Raw genomic sequence first — 13,023 nt, forward strand, 5'->3', positions numbered from 1 at the left:
GGAACGAATAGGTCATGGGAATAAAGGGCATAGCACCAGGAATATGGTCTGTGACATTGTAGTACCATTGTATGGTGACTGATGGTAACTACACTTGTGGTGACCATAGCATAATATACAGACTTGTCAAATCACTATGTTGTACACTTGAAAGTAATGCAACATTGTATGTCAACTATACTCAAATAAAAAAATTTTAAAACAAAATTCATTTAAAAAAATCTTTGTACGTTCTTGGCATCACAATAAATTTCCACCTTCTTTGTGAAGACTGCTTGATATCTTCTACCAAAAGATTTGAAAATAATTTACTGACATACTAAATAATAAGTGCTTAATCTTAGGGTGGAGTCAGTTCACATGAATACAGTTCTTTTTATTGGAATGTATTTGGCAAGGGGAGCTCAAGTGGAACATTAGCAAAATTAAACTGATAGTGAATATTCTTTTCTTTTTTCCTGTAATTTTTCCCAAGGTTCCGGGGATCGAAAAACTATTCTCACCTATTACACATTGTGTCTGACTCTCTGTGTATTACTTGCTGAATGGTCGATTTCACGGGTTGTTCTGTTCGTCAATGGCATGTCTTCCAGAACCTGAATCTGCGTTAGCACCTGGTGCAGAGGATCTATTCCTGATTGAGCGTGGATAAACTTACCAAAGTAGTTAGCGTCCCCAAGGCCACAGCAAATATGGCACATTCTTTATCCATCTTTCCTCTCCCTGCTTTTGCTTCAAGTCCTATTTGCTGATTTTTTGGACACAACTAAATTTGGCTGATATCAGTAAAGAAGTGGCCATGTAAGCCATGGAAGAGCAAGTGAGATTCTATTATGCCTTCATTAGCATCAATCAGTTTGTCATTTCAATATTGATGGCTGATCCCTCAATCCAAAGTAATGTTGTAAAGAGAAGAAAAATATCATCGTATAACCATGGCACAGAGAGAGAACTGCTGTGAAAGTCACATTTTGATAAGTAGGCTTTAATTTGTTTACTTATCAAAATAGGAAAGTTGCAGTAAATACAAAATGCCCACTTTTATGACATAAATGAAATACTTCTGATAATACTATTCTAGATAATTTACTCTTGAATTTATTCCATCTACATTTATAATATAATTTGGTTTTTGCTTACTCATTATCATAAAGACAAACATAAGAAGGGAGTGTAAACAGCACCGAACACAACAGAATAATAATAGTAACAATGTGACAAGACTTTTAAAAGCTAAAGATATGTCTGTTTTTATAACTTATGTGCTAAGTGGAGAAAATACAGAACTTTAAACCTTTATACATTGAGCGTATTTAATATGTAACTATCAATGTAAATAAATACAGTGGAATTAAGAGGAAATATGGCAACCCTAAGTTTTATACTGGTTTTGTTTGTTGACATTTTGAAGATTAAATGCTGTCTGATAAAACACACCTCCTTTGGTCAAACAGGTTGACAAAGCTAGTCAGCTTCCATCTTTTAAAAAGGGAGGTATTTTTACACAAATATGGTCACTTTTCAATTATACACATATAGAAAGTGCCAACTTTGAGAAAAAAAGCAAAACATTTATAATGACTGCATTAAAAAAACTATAGAAAATAAAAATGAACAAAAGCAGCATAGGAAAACAAAAGGGACAACTAACATAAAGGTTGATATATTTCATGTGTATTTTTATGCTTATGTACTATTTTTTAGACTTTATATAAATAATCAAATACTTTAGTAGGGATATCAGAATTATCAAGACTAATACATTTACTTAAAGCAAGGTTCATTTGTAATATGTCAAGAAAGCAAAAACAATTTAATGCCCCAAAGTGTTTTGGAAATCACTAAATCTTAATCCAACAGAATGTGGTTGCCTTGCTTACTGCTGCATTTCTTCAAGAAATGTTATTTGATTAAATTATTCCCTTAATTAAAAAAAAGAGAGTGAACCAACCAAAAAGGATTTGAGTATTGTACTCAGAGTTTATAACTATGTAACCTACACCCACACATGTGCAGACTCCAATCAAATGTCCTTTTACCTAAAAGGATAATATAACACAAGCATGTTCCATACGCACGTTTTTTTCTTATGAGTAAGTTTTTGGAAAAAAGAGTTGTTCTTGGTCTCAGATTGAATTTTGAAAGTAAACATCATTCAGCCTTGATTCCAGTCTCTTAATCCAACCATCAAGATAAATGATAGATTATGAGTTAATTGTTATAGTCTGGATACAACTGATTAGTTGCCTTCCAGTTGTAGGAATTTGAAAATATAACGATATTTTCACCCACTGCTGAATTAATCCATGAACACCAGTACCTCTGGCTTAAGGTAACAGCTAGGAAAAAATGATGTCTCTTTGCTCTTTGCAAATGATTTGCATCACTTGGAGAATTTACAACTAGCCATCTTACTTTGTGTTTTAATTTTGTCATTTCTGTAAGATATAAACTATGGAGATATGTTAACTCTGGGCTCAGTACATTGCCCCCATTTCTACTGAGCTCCATTTTTCTATTTGTTTGGGTTGATCTTTTTCCTTGAATGCAAAGGCAATAAGGCAGGGAAGGCAGAAATCTAACTGTTCAATATTTACTTATCAAAAATTTATGTACTTTATATTATATAAAATTATACATACATATGTGTGTGTATATATGTATATATAGAGAAGAAAAATTATGCACTTTATATTTTGTATATTTTATATATAATTATACATACATATATGTGTGTATGTATGTGTGTGTTTATATATAGAGAGAGAGAGAAAGAGCGCGTGCGAGAGAGAGTGCGCACGCCCTGCAATATTCTAGGTGGCACTGGGGACAGAGTAGTGAACAAAACGATGCAAGGGGAATATAACTATATAAATAATATTGTGATGTGTGGGAAATTATAAGTAGAAAAAAGAAAGGGAGGACAATAGGAAGTAATTAGTTACAAGGCATTCCTGTGCTAGCCCATAGTAAAGTAGGCTGGGGACTCAGCAGCTTCTTTGAAGGATACATAAATAACCATTGATTATAGTCTGTTTTCTTTTTTTTTTTTTTTTTAACTTAGACATATTCCCCAGAGAGGAACACTCCATCACACGTCAGAACAGAATTAGCTTGGCTACTAGAATTCTGGACGTCCAGCAGGGCAATGGGGGCTCTCACTTTTCCATATGCATACATTTATTCAAACCTCCCTCTAATAGTACAGCACTTCCCACCTGGCCCCTCTATGGCTGGTTTCCATTTTTCCAGAATCCCTTAAGCTCAGCCTTTCTGAAGATTCCAACTTCTCATCTTTTGCTACAGACTGGGATAGACAAAGTGGCTAAAAGAGCCAGGTGCTCTATCCTCATTTTAGCATTTCCCCAAACACCTGGTTTTGTAGGAACATATTCCTCAATTTTCTGAGCCTTTCAAAGGTTGTGCTACAAAGAAGCTTACTTCTTGTTTCCTCCATGACAGACATTTAGGTTTCAACTTTCTTTGCCTTGCTAAATCAGTTCTTATTTACCCACTGGTCTTAACATTTTCCAAAATGTTGTTGACATCGCTCCTCTAGTGTTATCTCCTTCCCTAGGTTCTTTGTGAAGGTTTGGATCTTTTTCTTTATTCGCTGTCATTTAAGTGAATATTGAGAAGGAAGATAGGAAAGTGTGTGTGTTTCCTCTATGTTATTTGTACAATTATTCTAGAATGCAAATTGGATCATTTCCCTCCTACAGAAAATCCTCCTTGGTTCCTATTCCTCTGAAGATAAAGCTCAAACTCTTTAACATGGCCTTCAATGTGCTTCCTGAGTTGATACCTGTAATAGTCATAATAGTAACTACAGTAACATAGTAATATGTGCCAGGTACTGTATTACCTCATTTAATCTTCAAAACACCCTATTAGAGGACTTATTTTTAATCCCTCTTTTACCGGTTCACGAAAAATAGGCTTCCAGAAGTTCTCTCATCTACCCAAGATAATACTAAATGGCCAGTTACTGGACCTAATGAATTTAATCAGATTCCAAACTGATTAAACATGCTGGTTTTCCACACTATTCTACAGCTGCTAGGGAGGTGTGGTATGGCGTGGTATGAAATAGTATGCTGTAATAGATAAATAACATAGTGAAGGATAAGACAGGATAGGAAAGGATAGGATCTGGTAAAAGTGTGTGCAGAACAGGATACCTGTACTACAGTGCTTGTATCTCTGGCTTAATCACTTATCACTTCATGACTCATTAAACCTAAATTCTATTTAACCTGAACTCCTTTCAGCTTTTCAATTTTTCCTAACTTCTCATCCTTCTTCTTTCCCGAGGCATGAATCAGGCAATTCCAGGTGCATGGCATGAAACACACTCCCCAACACCCCCACCCTTCCAGCAGCTCTTCTTCAAATCTAAATTTAATGTCCCAGTTAAGAAAACTTTTCATTTCTATCAAGCACTTAATCACAGTGTACTGCAATCACCTACGATACACCCGCATTTCCCTTAGTTTTTGTTTCATGAAGGATCATCTATTTCCTTATTATAGCCTCATTACTTTCCTTGTTCTGGGAAGTGTCCTGTATTTCTTAGTAAGATTATAATAACTGTATTAGTTTCCAATTGCTGCTGTAACAAATTACTACACACTTAATGACTTAGACCAAAATCTGCTCACTAATTAAGTAATTGTGGCAGCCAGGATGCATTTCTTTTTGGAATATGCTTTCCTGCCTTTCCAGTTTCCCTTATCCTTGGTCTGTGGGGTCAGGTATTTCTCATATCAAATCACCTGACACTGATTCTTGTACTTTCCTCTTTCACACTTAAAGAGACTTGGGATATCAGGCACACCCAGATAACCCAAGATAATCTCCCTATTTTAAGGGCAGCTGATTAGCAACCTTAAATTCCATCTGCTACCTTAATTCCCTTTTACCATATAACCTAACATAGTCACAGGTTCCTGGGATTAGGAAGTAAACATTGTTTTGTGTGCATGCACACATATGCATACCATTGGGGATACGGAAGAGTGTTATTACACTTGGCAAGATAAACAATACCAATTTGGTTACCTAGTCTAATGAAATAATGTGTTTTACATATATTACCTGAATTAATCTTCATAAATAACTCTTCAAGATAGTTATCTTTATCTCAGATTTGAAAACCATGCACAAAGATTCACAATGCTGAGTGCCTAAGATCTAGTAGTAAGCAGGAGGACCAGGATTCGATGCAAATGGAGGATCCAATGTTATATGCCTTTTAATGTTTTTTTTTTCTTCTTCCCAAGGTTTCTTACTGTGAAGAATACGGTGAAGTATTCTTCTATTGCTCTAGCCATTAATTTTACTCTGTGTCACACACTGTATAGGATTCCTTACCAACAGGCCACAAATGGTTTTCCTGAAACAGGTGTCGTCCACAGAGCCAGCTACTCAAGTCTTCTATCACTTTTTTTTTTCTTTCTTAAGATTATTGAATACTGTTCTATGCTGTCAAAAGCACCTAGTCTAATCTAGTACTTCACCTATACAGCACTTCCTTCTGAGCATTATTTAGTATGCTTCCTAGTTTACAAGAGATTTTATATAATATGCATTAAATAAAAATATGTATCTAATATAAACATTATATATAATATATAAATCAGAAATACCTGTGTGTTAGATACCCAGAAAACTGATATCTAAAGAACCATAGAGGCAGATGATAGACAATGTTGAGAGACAACACTCCTCAACAGATAAACTGCCCAACAGGTAGTATGTTATTTTATTCTTTGCTATATGCCCAGCACCTAGTCCCCACACTGAGTATTAGATACCATATTAGGGTATCGGAGGGCTGCTCTAACAAAGGACTACAAACCAGGTGCCTTAAAACAACACATTTCTTCTTTCACAGTACTTGGAGCTAAAAGTCTGAAATCAAGTTGTCCAGAGAGCTATGCTCCCTCTGACACACCTATAGGGAAGAACCTTCTTGCCTCTTCCCAGCTCCTATGGTTTGTCTCCTCTGTAAGCCTTGGAGTTCCTCAACTTGCAGCTGGGTTGTTCCTATCTCTGCCTCCGTCATCATGTGGTATCTCCCCCTGAGGGTCTGTGTCTCTACTCTTCTTAGAAAGACACCAATTCTATCGAATTAAGAGTCCATCCTAGTCATCTATAACTTCATACCAGTTTAACTAATTATATCTGCAACAACCCTGTTTCCAAATAAGATCACATTCTGAGGTTCTGGGGCATTCATCCTTCAACATATCTTTTGGGAGGATGCAATTAAACTCGTAACAGATATTTAAAAAATTAATAGTTGGGTAAATTATGTAGTAGTATATAAGAGTCTGTTTAAAATATTTAGTGCAATACATGCAGACACAAAAATTTGCCCAACTCCATTCTGAACTACTAAAAAGCACACTTGGCCTGTGCCGTATACCACTAAGAGTAGACCTTAAAAATAAAAGACCCACAATACAGAGGTGGTAGGGAGTGGGAAATTAAAAAGTAAAGTGTTGAGGTCCGTTGCTCCCTAGACCGTTTCTGCTCTTCAGATGATATTTTAGCGAAAACGTCCTCAGCCTCAGTCTGTGAAAGTGATCATCAAGCCGATGGCAACAGCCAATCTTTGACTTTGCTTGCAGCTCCAAGGCCAGCCACTTGATGATTTCACCATCCCCTCCACGCTTGCTAATAAGTGAGGAGCAATTATATTATATACAAAGGCAGATTTGCTGTGAAGCTAATGAAGATTAAGCTTCGGGCCTTCCAATTGCATGGGCTCCTTCCAGGGGCTTGTACCTAATTTGGTTTTAGTAATGTTGTATGCATTTTTAAAAGATTATTGCCCACACTGCATAAGCTTCAGGCCTCACAAAACCTGGATCTGTCTTTGAACAAATTCTAGGGATAGCCAATTAATTATCTTACATTTTGATTGGCAGGCTTTTAGTTCTCCAGAAATGGTAAAATGAAAATAACACATTTTAAGCTGGCATAATCAGAGAGTATTGTTCTATACGGTGCCTAACCAGCAGAACACTAGCCTCTCAATTGTTTTGCCTTTTGTTTTGTAGATGTGTGGTGAGGATTGTTACATTCAGTGAACACATAAAGAAGTGTGAACCTCTCTGTGAAGGGGAGAGCACAGGCTTAACCGAGGAACATGGACCAAAAGCCACCTCATCAAAGAAGAGACTATACACTGCTGAAGAGTCCTATTCTCAGGACCACAAATGGACACACAGGGTTTAGGTGAAGCACAAATGAGGAAACAGTTAACTAGTTAGCCTGGGGATCTAACTGAATTTTTTTGTTTGTTTTTTTGAAGAACTAAATCCTTCAGAAGCCAAAAAGTACCTGTTGGAATTTCAAATGTTGTGATGCTCAGGTGCACAAATATTCTTGATAAAAGATTGTGATGGGCACTTCTTAGATCATAGCACACAGGTGTGGCCTAAAGAGCTTGCTCCACATCATCCGATCCTCCATCTTGATCTATTTTATCTCCCACGTTCCCATTTGCTTCTTAACCACATCCTCTCCTATCTTGACCAAATGTTGACCCTGATGACTTATTTCTGGTTTAAGCTGTTTAAAATACTGTTGACATTTACCTGTACCGTCATCAGGTCTTTGTTCCAATTCCAACTTCCTGTTGAGGGTACTCAGGTTTTACTCTTCAAGGCAGCTACCTGTGCCCCAAACCCACCCATGAAAATCTCCTATTCTCTTCTTTTATCAAAACTCTCCAGCCCACTAGGACGCAAAAGGAAACCTAGCCCACTGGGATGCAACAAGATAAAGTGATTTGTTTAGCAACACATGCAAAAGTGAAGTAAGAAGTAGAACTAATGTAGTTATCTCTCCTATTTTTCTTTCCACATTTAATGCCTTATGTAGAATATGTAGAATCTGTTTTAAGTAATTCCCATAAATCTCTGTTTTTCTAGAGGATAGCCATTTCATGAAAGATCCAAATAGAAACTGCCTATTCCAAAGGAGGAGGAGGAGGAGGAGGAGGAGGAGGAAGAGGAGGAGGAAAAGAAAGTGCTTATTCCAATAAGGACCAATATTCACAGTGCTGCTTAATTCAGCTTCCACAGAATGCAAACACTATATTTTGCAATGCAATATGCTCATTAGTTATTACATGAATTAAACTGCCTACAGTCATCAATATTATTACCTTCTATAACTAGAAGCACAACTTTCATCCACAGTTCTTTTCAGATATCATCAACTATTTAAATATGCCATATTTCACTATAATAAATATATTTTTGGATTTCAATACTACTCATTTGAATTCATTTTGTTCATACCATACGTCCATATTTATATTGACCAAAAGTTTTTAAAAACACATTGCTACTTTGTAGTTGAATACTTCTAAAATATACTTTTATAACTGAAATCATTTCCTTAATTCTGTTTTTAGTCTGAACTCACAATCTAATAAAATAGATTTATTCACCTGAGGAGCAAGATCGCAGAGGAGTAAGAGACCTAAATTTCGTCTAGTCCCAGGAATTCAGCTGGATAGGGATCAAACCATTCTGAACAACTACAAATTCAACAGGAGATCAAAGAAAAGAACAGCAGCAACTCTCTGAACAGAAAAGCGACCACTTTCTGGAAGGTAGGACGTGCAGAGAAGTGAATCTGAGGCGATATTCGGGAGGATAGATGGCGGGAGAGGGAGCCTCCGTCAGCCTCTACCGACAAGTGATAGAGCAGCGGAGCACAAAATCGGAACATTTAGAAGTCGGCTCCGCTGAGGGACGTTGCTCCAGTGGCTAAGCAAGGGGGGGAACCCTCGCGGGACAGTGTGGTCTCAGGACCCTTGGGGTCACAGAAAGACCAGGGGTGCCTGAGTGTGGCAGAGCTCCCAGGTATCGAAGCAGGGAAGCCGGCTGCAGAGATGGAGCCGAGGAGTGGGCTCTCAACTCGGGGTTGCCATAAACCATGATCTGCGGCACATTGGGCCACTGCTCTTCCAGCAGGGACCCAATAAGCGGCTGATCCGGGGAGACTCCCCTTCCTCCCCCGGGAGGAGCAGCGCGGGAGTGCACCGCAGGGATCTGCTGGGTTTGGAGACTCCACACCGAGTCGTGTGCCAGAGATAGAAACCCTGGGTCACAGGCCGGGGGAGCACGGAGTGCAGCCAGAGACCAGGGAGACGGGAGTGATTGACTGCTTTTCTCTGGGGCTCACTGAGGATTGGGGCCCCGAGTTCTCGGCTCCTGGGGTGGAGATTGGGAGGCCACCATTTTCACTCTCGTCCTCCAAAGCTGTACCAAAACCTTGCAGGGAACAAAAATTCCTGAGAGCAATCCCGAGCAGATTACTTAGCCCAAACCCGGCAAGAGCGGGGCAATTCCGCCTCTGGCAAAGACATCCGAGAATCACTGCAACAGGCCCCTCCCCCAGAAGATCAGCAAGAACACCCAGCCAAGACCAAGTTTACGGATCAATGAGAATGGCAGAATGCCAGCACTAGGGGAATACAGCACAGAGAATTCATGGCTTTTTCCCCTGATTATTTAGTCTTTCAAAGTTAATATTTTAATTTTTTTTTAATTTTTCTTTTTCCCTTTTTCAACCAACATCTTACCAATCCCTTTTTTTAAAAAAATCTTTTTTATTTTTCATTTTTAGAGTCATATTCTATCCCTTCATAGTAGTTAACCTTATTTCTGGCATATATATATATATGTTGTTCTCTCCTTAAAATTTTGGGACAGTTTCTTCTAACAGACCAAAATATACCCTAAATCTCTAGTGTATGGCTTTGTTCTAGTCTCCTGCCTGATCACATTCTCTCCCTTTTTTTTTTAACTCCTTTTTTTTTTCAAACAACTTCTTACCTTATCAATTCCTTTTATAAAATCTTTTATAATTTTCACCTTTATAGTCATATTCCATCCCTTCATCATATTTACCCTTATTTTTGTACATATATAAGTTTTTCTTTCTTTAAAATTTTGGGAGGCACTTTCTTCTAACAGACCAAAATATGCCCAAAATCTAGTGTGTGGCACTGATCTATGCACCAGCCTGATCATATTTGATCATATTCTTTTTTTTTATCTCTTTTTCTTTTTTTTTTTTTTTCTCTTTTCTTTCTTTCCATTTCTTTTCCCGTGGTTTCAGGTCGCTTCTGATTGGTTTAGTGTATATTTTTCTGGGGTCATTCTTACCCTGTTAGCATTTTGTTCTCTCATTCATCTATTCTCCTCTGGACAAAATGACAAGATGGAAAAAAACACTTCAAAAAAAAAAAAAAAAAAAAGAACGAGAGGCAGTACTGACTGCCAGGGACCTAATCAATACGGACATCAGTAAGATGTCAGAATTAGAGTTCAGAATGATGATTTTAAAGATACTACCTGGGCTTGAAAAAAGCATGGAAGATATTAGAGAAACCCTTTCCGGAGAAATAAAAGAACTAAAATCTAACCAAGTTGAAATCAAAAAGGCTATTAATGAGGTGCAATCAAAAATGGAGGCTCTAAATGCTAGGATAAATGAGGCAAAAGAGGGAATTAGTGATATAGAAGACCAAATGATGGAAAATAAAGAAGCTGAGAAAAAGAGAGATAAACAACTACTGGATCACGAGGGCAGAATTTGAGAGATAAGTGATACCATAAGACGAAACAATATTAGAATAATTGGGATCCCAGAAGAAGAAGAAAGAGAAAGAGGGGAAGAAGGTATATTGCAGCAAATTATAGCAAAGAACTTCCCTAATTTGGGGAAGGAAACAGGCAGGCATCAAAATCCAGGAGGCACAGGGAACCCCCTCAAAATCAATAAAAAAAGGTCAACTCCCCAACATCTAATAGTAAAACTTACGCGTCTCAGAGACAAAGAGAAAATCCTGAAAGCAGCTCAGGACAAGAGATCTGTAGGTTACAGAAATTTTGATTGGTAGAAAAATTAGGTTGGCAACAGATCTATCCACAGAGACCTGGCAGGCCAGAAAGGACTGGCATGATATATTCAGAGCACTAAATGAGAAAAATATGCAGCCAAGAATACTATATCCAGCTAGGCTGTCACTGAAAATAGGAGAGATAAAAAGCTTCCAGGACAAACAAAAACTAAAGGAATTTGCAAACACGAAACCAGACCTACAAGAAATACTGAAAGGGGTCCTCTTAAGCAAAGAGAGAGCCTTAAAGGAACATAGACCAGAAAGGAACAGAGACAATATACAGTAACAGTCACCTTACAGGCAATACAATGGCACTAAATTCCTATCTTTCAATAGTTACCCTGAATGTAAGTGGGCTAAATGCCCCAATCAAAAGACACAGGCTATCAGATTGGATAAAAAAACAAGACCCATCGATATGCTGTCTGCAAGAGACTCATTTTAGACCCAAAGACACCTCCAGATTGAAAGTGAGGGGGTGGAAGATCATTTACCATGCTAATGGACACCAAAAGAAAGCTGGGGTGGCAATCCTTATATCAGACAAATTAGATTTTAAACCAAAGACTATAATAAGAGATGGGGAAGGACACTATATCATACTTAAAGGGTCTATCCAACAAGAAGATCTAACAATTGTAAATATCTATGCCCCTAAAATGGGAGCAGCTAATTATATAAGGCAATTAATAACAAAAGCAAAGAAACACATTGACAACAATACAATAATAGTGGGGGACTTTAACACGCCCCTCACTGAAATGGACAGATCATCTAAGCAAAAGGTCAACAAGGAAATAAAGACTTTAAATGACACACTGGACCAAATGGACTTCACAGACATATTCAGAACATTCCATCCCAAAGCAACAGAATACACATTCTTCCCTAGTGCCCATGGAACATTCTCCAGAACAGATCACATCCTAGGTCACAAATCAGGTCTCAACTGGTACCAAAAGACTGGGATCATTCCCTGCATATTTTCGGGCCACAATGCTTTGAAACTAGAACTCAATCACAAGAGGAAAGTCGGAAAGAACTCAAATACATGGAGGCTAAAGAGCATCCTATTAAAGAATGAATGGGTCAACCAGGAAATTAATCACCAAATACTAGCCAGTAGGACCCAACAGTACATTAAAAGGATTATTCACCACGGCCAAGTGGGATTTATCCCTGGGCTGCAAGGTTGGTTCAACAGCCGCAAAGCAAACAGTGTGATACAATACATTAATAAAAGAAAGAACAAGAACCATATGATCCTCTCAAGAGATGTAGAAAAAGCATTTGACAAAGTACAGCATCCTTTCGTGATCAAAACTCTTCAGAGTATAGGAATAGAGGGTACATACCTCAATATCATAAAAGCCATCTATGAAAAACCCACAGTGAATATCATTCTCAATGGGGAAAAATTGAGAGCTTTTCCCCTAAGGTCAGGAACACGGCAGGGATGTCCACTATCACCACTGCTATTCACATACTACTAGAAGTCCTAGCCTCAGCAATCAGACAATAAAAAGAAATAAAAGGCATCCGAATCGGCAAAGAAGTCAAACTCTCACTGTTTGCAGATGATATGATACTTTATGTGGAAAACCCAAAAGACTCCACCCCAAAACTGCTAGAACTCATACAGGAATTCAGTAAAATGGCAGGATATAAAATCAATGCACAGGGGCGCCTGGGTGGCTCAGTTGTTAAGTGTCTCCTTCAGCTCAGGTCATGATCCCAGGGTGCTGGGATCGAGCCCCACATCGGGCTCCCGGCTCAGCGGGAAGCCTGCTTCTCCCTCTCCCACTCCCCCTGCTTGTGTTCCCTCTCTCACTGTGTCTCTCTCTGTCAAATAAATAAATAACATCTTTAAAAAAAATAAAATAAAAAAAATAAAATCAATGCACAGAAATCAGTGGCATTCCTATACACCAACAACAAGACAGAAGAAAGAGAAATTAAGGAGTCGATCCCATTTACAATTGAACCCAAAACCATAAGATACCTTGGAATAAATCTAACCAAAGAGGCAAAGAATCTGCACTCAGAAAACTATAGAATACTCATGAAAGAAATTGAGGAAGACACAAAGA

The sequence above is a fragment of the Phoca vitulina genome, unplaced genomic scaffold (genome assembly GCF_004348235.1).
Source record: "Phoca vitulina isolate PV1807 unplaced genomic scaffold, GSC_HSeal_1.0 scaffold27, whole genome shotgun sequence".
Lineage (NCBI taxonomy): Eukaryota > Metazoa > Chordata > Mammalia > Carnivora > Phocidae > Phoca > Phoca vitulina.